The 12414-nt window shown below is 42.3% G+C and overlaps 1 protein-coding gene across 2 annotated transcripts in view; it reads left to right on the top strand.

Moving 5' to 3' along the window:
* The window catches only part of adarb1b (adenosine deaminase RNA specific B1b), a 247942-nt gene that overhangs the window by 110996 nt on the left and 124532 nt on the right, over positions 1-12414 (top strand). The window contains exon 3 of one of the 2 annotated variants that reach the window (XM_080753711.1): positions 3056-3113. The gene's annotated coding sequence lies outside the window, so the exon portion shown is untranslated. The remainder of the gene's footprint in view (positions 1-3055; positions 3114-12414) is intronic. The other variant, XM_080753712.1, reaches the window with a different exon arrangement.

Below are 12414 nucleotides of genomic sequence, written 5' to 3' on the forward strand. Positions count from 1 at the left end.
AATAATAGCCCGCTGTCCTTAATAAGCGCAGAGTGTACTGCGGTGTTCAGGCAACTCACGTAGGCGAGTAACGCAGATTTCATGCTGTATACACACAAATACATACACCACACACACGTATACAAACAGGCCCAGCTACAGGCTACATTTACAGTATTCACATACATATTCACTTTTAATTAGTTGATCTCTGCTGTGGATTCTGTATGCATGCATACCTTAACCACTGTGGCAAAAATAACACCAGCAGCTGCTGGAGTGCTGGCTAATTTAGCAGTACATTGATAAAGGTCCTCCTTGCACACTGACCCTAGCTGAGAGAGAATGAAAGCAGGGACCCATTGGCGACAGCTGTGAAAAACTGAAAAAAATCGACCCATGTCAGAAAAACAAACAAAAAAAAAACGGACCAAATAAGGGTGGCAGTGTGCAAACGTGACTGACATAACGTGAGCTCGATTTTTTTTTATCGTGCTCCGAAATCTGCTCCTATATTCGTCCTAAAAAACGCAGCAATGTGCAAGGATCTTTAGATCTGGTAGTTTCACTGATAGTTTCAAGGGTATTTCTTTGCTATTGTAAGCATTGAAATGATGATTTTAAAGTGATAGTTCACCTATTTTTGACATGAAGCTGTGTGAAATACTTAAAAATAGATGAATCCACAAAACTAGCTTCATTTGTATTGTTGACCTATTTCTACCAAATATACCAACTTTCGTTCAACTTTGACCCCTCTGTCACATGGTACTATTTTTTGTGTCCAGTATCACTACGCCGCTGCAACATATTTCTCCAAAACAAGGTGCTTTGCAGGCAGCTGATCAGAACGAAACCTCACTCTATATGGTAGAAATAGGCCAACAATACAAATGACGCTAGTTTTGTGGATTCATCTTTTTTCAATGATTGGGCCACGCCAAATGGCCCCCACCCCATTGGAACTACTTAATATTCATTAGAAACTGACCAGAACTCTGACCACGGGACTCTGGTAATCAATTAATACATTTTTAACCACTGTTTTAATGGCAAGTATTTCACACAGCTTTATGTCAAAAATAGGTGAACTATCACTTTAAGGTCGCAACTACAGTATATTTTTCTTCTATTTGATACATTTTCTTGCCCGTACTGTACAGAAGTACACCAAGACCCCTTAACCATCAACAGTTTCACCCAAAAAAAAGTAAAAAACAGAATTAAAATAGATTGCCGATCTACAAGCTTACAACACGTTGCAGTATGACACATTGTGAGCTTAAAAAATACAACCGTTTATTGCTGGTCTTATTTGTATTTGGCTTATAATGATGACTTGCCCAAAAGTGGGATGCCAGGGTTAGGCTACCATTCCTTATCAAAACATCAAAGACAACCCACTTTCCCTTACCCCCGTCATCCCCGTCATCCCCCTCATATGGGCTAGCAGCAGAGAGTTTCTGTGTTGCGATCTCCCCCACCACAATCAGATTACACATTGAAAGTGGTATAATTACAGCTGTGGCTGATTAATGGGCGAGCTATAATTAGGGCTGTGAATATGGAGAGGTGGGGAGATGGGGTGCTTGTCTCCATGTGTTGGTATGTGTGTGCATATGCCTGCAGCATGCGTGTGTGCAAAATATGTGATATTCTCTGGCAATCAGTTCTTCGCACATTTTTACCTCGGGCGGCTAATGTAATCGTACTAAAATAGCCTCCTGAGTTTCTAGCTGTAGAGTTTGGACTGTATACAAACCAAAAGGAACTCACGAAGAGAACGTAATTAGCGGGTGATAAATGATCTGTAATAAAACATATTAGAATGGTTGAACAGTATGCGTACTTTTACAACAGGGCTTTATACAAAGCACTATTCATACCACACTCGAGTGTGCGTTGAACCAGAGTGAGATTTGAATACCTCACCCTGGCAGCACTAATGCTGTGTTCTGATCTACTGGGCTGCACATGGGATTGAACCCTTAAACCCTGGCAGTGCAGGTGTCATACTGTACTCATTGAGCTATGTAAGGAGTTGCTAATTTCTAGGGGTGTAACGATATAGTAACTATCGAAATATCGTTTTTAACTTAAAAAATCGAAGTATATCGAAATGAAAACAGCTAAAATTGAATCGTATCGTTTTATGTTGTATCGTATCGAATCGGCAGTGCAAAGAATCGATTGTATCGATACTACCTACTTGTGCATTATATTTAGCATTTTTAAGAAGAGAAAACTAAAAGGAGGGGTTTAATTACTTTTCCATTCCATATAGCTACACTGGTCTATCGATAAATGTGTGTAATCTCTGGGTTCATGTCAAGGTGCAGGTTTGTCAATATACAATATCCATGTATTTGGCAGATAATCACTGTGTTTACTCCATCCATAATAATACATGTTTCCCTTAAAAACCTGCACTATCCACACTTTTCACAAAGATTTAATTTCTTTGCTAAATAGTTACTACTGTATATCGTTGAATCGAATCGTATCGTATCACCATGAATGAACCAATATCGTCAACCATGTATCGTGATATGTATCGAATTGCTATTAAAATGTATCGTTACACCCCTACTAGTTTCCAATGTTAGTGGGTGGGTATCATCAACATCTGTCACAATGTACACATGATGCTGTTGGCAACAGATGACAATAATCTTTCCATTTTATTTGTAATATCTGTTTTCAAGCATCCAATCAGATAGTTATCCATCTGCAGTGAGTTTGACGCATAAACAAGGGGCAGGCATTCCAAACTGCATCGTTCCCGAGTAGGCTGGTGCCCACCGGTTTTTCAAATCGATTCAAAAATATCAGTCAAACCGTCGGTAATCTGTGGATAAAAAATGCGGATCAACATCGGACCTATTGGCAGTGATCAGGCTCCAATTTGCTTGTGATCCCACTTCATGGATCACGCCAGTTGACATCAAGTCAGAATGTGAAATCAAATTAAAAAAAGATAGTACAACTTAATGGGAACAGTGGTTGTCATAAAATGATTGTAACTCATCAAAGGAGCTACAAGAGTCTCTTACACTCTATCTCTTTCTCTCCACAGCAGAACTGGGAGCATCAGTGAAGAAGAATAACTTCATTTCCTTGGTACTTCGTATAAGGTAAGCACACATTTAATCCTAGAAATACAATAGACCAGTGTGCCATGAGACAAGACCAGATGTTTCATGGGATGTTATGACAATCACACATTATTACTGTGTTGCAATAACTCAGCAAAGGTTATGATTTAAGTTTTTTATTTGACTAGTTTTGTACTTTGTTCACACACAATATGCCATGTTGTTTTCAGGCTGATTCGTGTTTTTACCTATAACTCCACCGATCAGTGTAAAACATTGTATGCTCACTCCCAAGATGCCAAGGAAAAACCTTTGCCCTGCATTTTTCACATCTGCCTTTTATAGCGCCACCAGGAGCCTGACTTATGTAAAACACATTCTTTGATATTACTCCTACAGATTTTATCCAAAAATCACACAAATCTGTACACAGTATCTCTATAGTGATGTGATCAAGACAGATTTGTCAGATATTTCCTATTCTATCCTGATTGGCTAACATTGGCTTCCAAAGTTGGTAGGATTGGTCAGTTTTGAACAAAATGCCTCAAATCATGAATTTATCACCGTGCATGACGGAGGACGATACCACGATAAATTAAAATCTCCACGATACGATTATCGTGAGTGTTTTTTTATCGCGATAAACGATAATATCGCTTATCGTCCCATCCCGAGTCGTGGTATAGTGAGTCTGTTCGAATCCCTTGACCGGCCGAGGGAAATCTGGGTTCTTCCTCTTTCCCCCTCATAGAACAGAAATGGAGCACTATAGTTTTACTAGTTAAGTTTCAAATAAAGTTTTTTTTACCACCAAGTGTTTGGGGTAAAGAGCTCAAGCGGAATGACCTTCGTCTGAGACACATTTCGAAGCTCCAACTGTCATCTGCCTGAATAAATACACAAACAGTCTGCGGTGCAGACAAATAGTTGGGAGGCTGTTCAGAGAGATGGAGCGAGAAAAACGGGAAGGCAGGGGGGGGGCGCCGACAAGAGATCAAAATCGCAGGCAGAATCCCCAAAACAGAGATGAGATGCCTAGCCCATTTAGGCCGAGAATTATTGAATGCTTTAACCAGTGAAAAATAGCAGATATACAATATATATATATATATATCGTTTTCTTTGACGATGGCTGGCCAGATGGCTGACATAGAAACATAGGTTTTTGAAAAATTCTTAGAAGGATTCAAAAGACACTTATAGAATCGGGTCAAAATTTGAATGTTCACTTTTCAAAAATAGCAGATCTACAAGCTCGCAGCGCGGCACTCGGTGCCGCGCTGTGAGCTTGTATATCTGCTAGTACATCTGCTAGTACATCAAAAACCTGACATTTGCATATTGTGCACGCATGGGGCCGTTTGGGTACGCTCCAGGTGTTTAGCAACCCCCTATCACCACATGGCAGATCTCTTCCAGTCAGTGTGCATCAGCGATGGCTGGGAACCCAAGCAGAAAGGAAGGGCAGTGAAGGACGCCATTAGGGCTGTCACAATTAGTACATAATCGTCTAATCGCGATTATTTGACATAATCGCGATTATTTTTCAAAATTGTCATAATCGGTTCCATCTTCATATATTTTTTTAAAAGTAAAAAAATAGTGGAAATAGCAGATCTACAAGCTCACAACGCGTCGCATCGAGTTGTCAAATATGTCAGTAATTTATTTGTATATTTAGGTTATGTGTCATATCTACCATGTGCAACTTTAAGCCTAAAAGCCAAACAGAAATGTAATTGTCAACGACAAAAACACAATTAAATCGTTAATCGCAATTATTTGAGTTACAATTAATCGTCAAGTAAAATGTCATAATCGTGACCGCCCTAGACGCCATAGTGCAGATCCTTACTGGGCTACACAACCACTTGAACATAAGTGGCCTCCCAGAACCTCTCAAAAATATGAACTACTAGAAGTTTGCGGCCCTTTGGGCCGCAAAAAAAATGTTTTGAGAAAAAAAATTTTTTTTGAGAAAAAGATTGAGAAAAAAAAACTGGAAAAAAAAAGTTTTGAAAAAAAATAAAAAAAACGTATTGGTGATGCGATGACGTGGTGTATACGGATGTTACTGCGATTGAGGTGAAAGAGAAAAGTGGAAAGTTGTGAGCTAACTATTAGCTATTTTTGTGTGTGTGTGTGTGTGTGTGTGTGTGTTTGTGTTTGTGTGTGTGTTCTGGCTACGCCCCCCTCGGTTGAAATTGGATCCGCCGGTCCCATAGCTGGGAATACGAGCCAATGGACGGCAGTCACCGGTCACCATGGCAACGGGGGGCCAATGATAGAGTTATGGGCGGTATTATTCCCTACGTTCTGACAACTACCTATGCGTTCTGACAACTACCTGAGTTGGGGATGGTGTTTTCCTCTGGTGTTTCAGTCCGAGTGTATCAAAGGGTGCGTTCGGAAGGGTGCGGACCTCACCGGGTGGCGAGGTCACTTGGACTGCGCGGGCGTTTATCGTGGGCTTGCCCAGGCCTTACGGCCTGGGCATAAATATAACGATTGCATTCACCACGGCTTCGTAACTTCGCGGCGCTCTGGCGCGAAGAGCAGGACCAAGGTCCGCTGGCCTTCGCGCCGTTTGCAATGTCGTGGACAATAACTGTGACATCTAACCATAAAACGAGCGCTCTACCACACCCGGTGCGCATTTACGAACGCACCCTTTGATACACTCTGACTGAATCACCAGCAGAAAACACTCTCTCCTATGAGTTGAAGTGGATGTAAAGTGGGCGTGAATGGGCTTGGAAGTGGGATGCGGCTCTTAGAGGAAAGACCTCTGTTTAAACACAATAACCTTTACGTCAGGGGTCTTCAACGTATTCAGTCCAAGGACCCCTTAGTTGACAGAGAGAGATGAAGCAACATCCTGTTAATAGATTCCATATAGTTTCATCTTTTGACAGCACAATGACAGCACAATCGTCTGTGTATTTTAAATTCTTGAACCGTTAGTTAGTTAATAAACTTGACCTTTCACTCTGTACTTAGTCTGCTCTTTTTCCCCTCTACACCAAAGCACTTTGCCGAAAATAGACGAGGCGTTGTGAGCTTGTAGATCGGCTATTTTTGGCTAAACTTACATTTATCCCATCACAAGGCTGTTCTGCACCAGTCTAAGCTAACTATTGCAGAGCATTTGCTAGCCACCCTTGGGCTAAATGCCACCAGGCGTATTGCCTGGCAGATGACCACACTGTCCAATCTGTTTCTGCCAGGCATCTGTCAAGCTAATACAAATCACAGCCACCCCAGCTGGTTACGTTTTACAGTATTGGAACATTTCAGTTAGGGCTGGGCATTATATTGATATTGCATTATATTGATTTGGGATATGAGACTAGATAATATTGTCTGAGATTTTGGATATCATAATAACATCGTGACGCGGCATAGTTTGATCTTTCCCTGGCTTTAAAGGCTGCATTGCAGTAAAGTGATGACATTTTATGAACTTACCCGACTGTTCTGGCTATTCCGTTATTTGTCGTTACCCACTTAAATGCTATACAGGCATTACTGATGATTCTTTATCAAAGTGTATTCAAAAATCACACCCAGTGTGAAGCGAGCCGTGCCTTTTCATCATAGTGATGAAATTGCTGTCCTTGGTCGTGATTGGTGTACATGCCAATATGTCCTGTAAAGCTTGGCCAATGCCAAGCTTTGCGGGACATACGGACGGACATAGGGACATACACACAAAGCCAGATGTAGGAGCGGTTAGCATCGCTTAAAAATCTCATTGTGTAAGCAGTAAGCACTCATTTGTGAAAGCACCAGTCGTACTGCACCCACAATATTGTCACAATAACTACGGTATATCAAGGTCTTTCTTGGATTAACAAAGACCTAAAGTGTTTGGTTTGAACCCATAGCAGAGCACCATGACAGATTGTTCTCCATAGGTGATGTTGATATAACCACAGGCTCTGCTATCCCTCCCGAACCCATCTCAGTGTGTCCTCTTCTATGCACGCACACACGCGCGCACGCATAGACATACACCCCACTTACTTCATAGATGTCCATCTGCTCTCGCTGTAAAGGTGTGAGATGGTAGGTTGCATACTAATATGAATACCACAGTGAAGTTATTGCTATATTTTTGCTTGTGCCATGACTTTTTATAGTTAAATACGTCTCGCTGTGAGGTGGGTGGTGTTTTTCTTTCTTCGGTACCAAGCATTGAATCTGTGCTGCAAAGTATCAGCATATGAAATTGATAAGCCAATACATTTCCAGACTAAGTCGTTTGTCATCTTGACTGCTTTGTCCTCGTATGCCCAATGTCATATTTCTGGCCCCCATCGTCTGTCTGAAAGCAGCCTCTCCTCCATGCCATTCTCTCACTTTCCCAGCCAACATAAATCCCAGCTCCACTAGCTAGCCAATTATCTTCTATTATACACTTAGCCCGGGTGAAACTGAATTAGCATAAATTGCTGTGAATGCACCCCACCGAAAGAAAAATAACCGCTGACTTTCGTCACAGGGAGCAGTGGAGCAAACAAGCATGTCAAATGATCCTAATCACTCATTATTTATCATCACAGGTGGAAAAAGTACTCACATTCTTTACTCAAGTAAAAGTATCAATACTGCAATATAGAAATACTCAGTTACAAGTATAAAAAGTCTGGAATTCAAAATGTACTTGAGTAAAATTAAAAAAGTATTGGCATCATAATGTACTTAAAGTACCTAAAGTAAAAGTACAAAATGTTTGAAAATAGCCAAGGAATAAAATAGGGCTAAAGTGGATTAATGTGTGTTTTATAAAATTATAGTTTACATCTGCAAAGTAACTAGCAACTCAAGTTTTCAAATAAATGTAGTGGAGTAAAAGTACAATATTTGAATCCAAGATGTAGAGGAGTAAAAGTATTGGAAATTGGAAATACTCAAGTAAAGTACAAATACCGCAACATTGTATACTAAGTACAGTACTTAAAGGAGTAGTTCACCACAATGTTCATAATAAAATAGCAAAAAAAAAATCTATTCAGTCTGGGTCTCATAGGAGAGCTGTCAAATCCTTTCTACCGGTGACATCATCGTTTGACAAAAAAAAAGTAAATAATATTTTTGAAAAAAAAAAAAAAAACACTTTTTCAGGAATAGAAAGCCTGCAGTTTCTATTAGCTTGCATTTCCCATTGATGATGTCACCGGTAGGAAGGATTTGACCCACCCACAGCTCTCCTATGAGACCCAAACTGAGTAGGATTTTTATTTTATTTTATTTTATCATGAACATTAGTGAGGACCTATTATATGAAGATGGTTGAAAAGTGGTGGAGTGCCCCTTTAAGTAAATGTACTTTCCACCACTGTAAACGAGCATGTCAAATGATCCTAATCACGTATTATTTATCTTCCCCAAAGACGTCCGACTCTCTGTCCTGACCGGAATGCTAAAATGTGTGTTGGAATGCAAGTTGTGCCTCCTTGGGGGTTCTCCAGGACACATTCCTCCTTGGGGGTTCTCCAGGACACATTCCTCCTTGGGGGTTCTCCAGGACACATTCCTCCTTGGGGGTTCTCCAGAACACATTCCTCCTTGGGGGTTCTCCAGGACACATTCCTTGGGGGTTCTCCAGGACACATTCCTCCTTGGGGGTTCTCCAGAACACATTCCTCCTTGGGGGTTCTCCAGAACACATTCCTCCTTGGGGGTTCTCCAGAACACATTCCTCCTTGGGGGTTCTCCAGAACACATTCCTCCTTGGGGGTTCTCCAGAACACATTCCTCCTTGGGGGTTCTCCAGGACACATTCCTCCTTGGGGGTTCTCCAGAACACATTCCTCCTTGGGGGTTCTCCAGGACACATTCCTCCTTGGGGGTTCTCCAGGACACATTCCTCCTTGGGGGTTCTCCAGAACACATTCCTCCTTGGGGGTTCTCCAGAACACATGCCTCCTTGGGGGTTCTCCAGAACACATTCCTCCTTGGGGGTTCTCCAGAACACATTCCTCCTTGGGGGTTCTCCAGAACACATTCCTCCTTGGGGGTTCTCCAGAACACATTCCTCCTTGGGGGTTCTCCAGAACACATTCCTCCTTGGGGGTTCTCCAGAACACATTCCTCCTTGGGGGTTCTCCAGAACACATTCCTCCTTGGGGGTTCTCCAGAACACATTCCTCCTTGGGGGTTCTCCAGGACACATTCCTCCTTGGGGGTTCTCCAGAACACATTCCTCCTTGGGGGTTCTCCAGAACACATTCCTCCTTGGGGGTTCTCCAGAACACATTCCTCCTTGGGGGTTCTCCAGAACACATTCCTCCTTGGGGGTTCTCCAGAACACATTCCTCCTTGGGGGTTCTCCAGAACACATTCCTCCTTGGGGGTTCTCCAGGACACATTCCTCCTTGGGGGTTCTCCAGAACACATTCCTCCTTGGGGGTTCTCCAGAACACATTCCTCCTTGGGGGTTCTCCAGGACACATTCCTCCTTGGGGGTTCTCCAGAACACATTCCTCCTTGGGGGTTCTCCAGAACACATTCCTCCTTGGGGGTTCTCCAGAACACATTCTCCTTGGGGGTTCTCCAGAACACATTCCTCCTTGGGGGTTCTCCAGAACACATTCCTCCTTGGGGGTTCTCCAGGACACATTCCTCCTTGGGGGTTCTCCAGAACACATTCCTCCTTGGGGGTTCTCCAGAACACATTCCTCCTTGGGGGTTCTCCAGAACACATTCCTTGGGGGTTCTCCAGAACACATTCCTCCTTGGGGGTTCTCCAGAACACATTCCTCCTTGGGGGTTCTCCAGAACACATTCCTCCTTGGGGGTTCTCCAGAACACATTCCTCCTTGGGGGTTCTCCAGAACACATTCCTCCTTGGGGGTTCTCCAGAACACATTCCTCCTTGGGGGTTCTCCAGAACACATTCCTCCTTGGGGGTTCTCCAGAACACATTCCTCCTTGGGGGTTCTCCAGAACACATTCCTCCTTGGGGGTTCTCCAGAACACATGCCTCCTTGGGGGTTCTCCAGAACACATTCCTCCTTGGGGGTTCTCCAGAACACATTCCTCCTTGGGGGTTCTCCAGAACACATTCCTCCTTGGGGGTTCTCCAGAACACATTCCTCCTTGGGGGTTCTCCAGAACACATTCCTCCTTGGGGGTTCTCCAGAACACATTCCTCCTTGGGGGTTCTCCAGAACACATTCCGTGAAGTTCTGGGCTGCACACTTTCTCTCCAATTAAGAGAAAGGTGGCAGGCTAATCACTCACAGGTCGAACTTGACATTTGCAGCTACAAGCTCTTTGACACCTTTTGTGTTCAACGGAAATGACTTGTTGTTTAAACACTTAAGCTCGACATGCTGCGGACAGATCATTCGATGTGTTGTGAGCTTGTAGATCTGCTATAGTGGATATGGATATGGATATATATATATATATATATATATATATATATATATATATATATATAATACACAATTTTCCAACATCCCATCGTGCATTTCGCAGAAGTTGCACGGAGCTTCCGGCGCCGCAGCCGAGTGTGATCTACAAGCTCACAACGGTTGCATCTGCGACGCGACGTGAGCTTGTGTGTCTGCTGTTAACCGGAAGTGCGGTGCAAAGAAATCTCCAGTAAATTCCTGCGGAAAGAGGTGGATATACAGTATATATGAGAAACCAGATTCATTATGTGCTTCTCATTACCAAACAGACACTTTTCTTCCATAATTATGCATAATTGTAATAACAGTGTTGCTCTCACGAGCAGGTCTACAACCCCACAACGCATCACATCTGCAACACACTGTTTGCTAGTAGATCGGCTATGTTCGACGAGTGACACGTCGTATGATGGAGTATAAACTGTCAATCTGTTGGACAATCGGACCAACGGAGATGGTGGCGGTGAAAAGTTCAGATGTATTATGGTTTCACATGTCTCTTCAAAGAGCTGGCGAATCACCTGTGGTTTCAGTTTAACCCATTATTGAATGCCTTAACCAGTGAAAAATAGCAGATATACAAGCTCACAGCGAGCTTGTAGATCTGCTATTTTTGAAAAAGTCGTGAAAATGTGTGCAAATCTTTGAATATATGTGTTTTCAAAGCGAACGTTTGTAACTAAAATTTTGCTTCTGGGGGGGTCCCTGGAACTAAATATTTTGAGATGGGGGTCCGTGGCCAAATAAATATCATTTTGGGGGTCCTTCAAATGAAAAGGTTTGAGAACCACTGACATGGTAGTCTCTCAAGAACAGACTAACTGAGCTCCATTTAAGTGAAAAGGACCGTTTCTTTGACGGTGGCTAGCCAGATTGCTGACATAGAAACATAGTTTTTTTTCAAAAAAAACTTAGAAGGATTCAAAAGACACTAATAGAATCGGGTTAAAATTCTAATTTTCACAATTTTTCAAAAATAGCAGATCTACAAGCTCGCAGCACGGCACTCTGTGCCGCGCTGTGAGCTTGTATATCTATTTTTCAATAGTTAAAGCATAAAATAATGATACACAATATAGTACCCGTTCTGAATGGGTTAATTGCAGTGTAATGTCGCAAGCTGTTTTCAATCAGTTTTGAGTCCCACCATGATAAGTGTGTGATAGTGTTTTACTTATTGGTTCTGACAGGCAAATGTTGGTGGGCTCCTTTGATTGTGTTTTGCCCCGTGGTTGTCAGCTGTTTTTAATTAATCTGCGTCTCTTGACATCCGTTGGTCGCCCATTCTTTCCGTGACGATCCATATTCCCTTCACCACCAAATCTCTTGATCTATTTTCGCCGAATGTTCACCTATTATGATATGCCTGGAATAAGGATGCTGGGGTTCAAGTGGTCACGAACACTACTATGTACTAGCCTATATTGTCATGTTAAAATGTGGACACGATTGAGACATACTGTTGTAGACGTTCATGAACACACACAAACTCTATGATCACGCCAATACCAATCTCCAGTAGGTCAGGGGTTTTCAAAGTGGGTGACGAGGCACCCTGGGGTGCCGCGACGGCAGTCCAGGGGTGCCGCGAGATAATTTGATAATATTTGGAATTCATTTGGACACTTGAAAAGATATTTAGTATCATTTTAAACTGAAGTACAAAGTTATTTTCAGTCAGTTCTAACCAAAATGGCTGTTATCTCAACGTTTTCCTCACAACATAATCACTAAAATATCGCCACTGTCGGGCAGAAACCTCGTATCTCCAAGTTTCAAATGTGTACGTCTTTTGGTAAAGCAAAGCCCTGCTTCATCATACAAGACTGTCGCACAAAACTAGTGAAAACAGCCGATCTACAATATGCTGTTTTCACTAGTTTAGTACATTTTAAAGACGATAAATACAAAAC

The sequence above is a fragment of the Nannobrachium achirus genome, assembly GCF_963921795.1.
Source record: "Nannobrachium achirus genome assembly, chromosome: 22".
Classification (NCBI taxonomy): Eukaryota; Metazoa; Chordata; class Actinopteri; order Myctophiformes; family Myctophidae; genus Nannobrachium; species Nannobrachium achirus.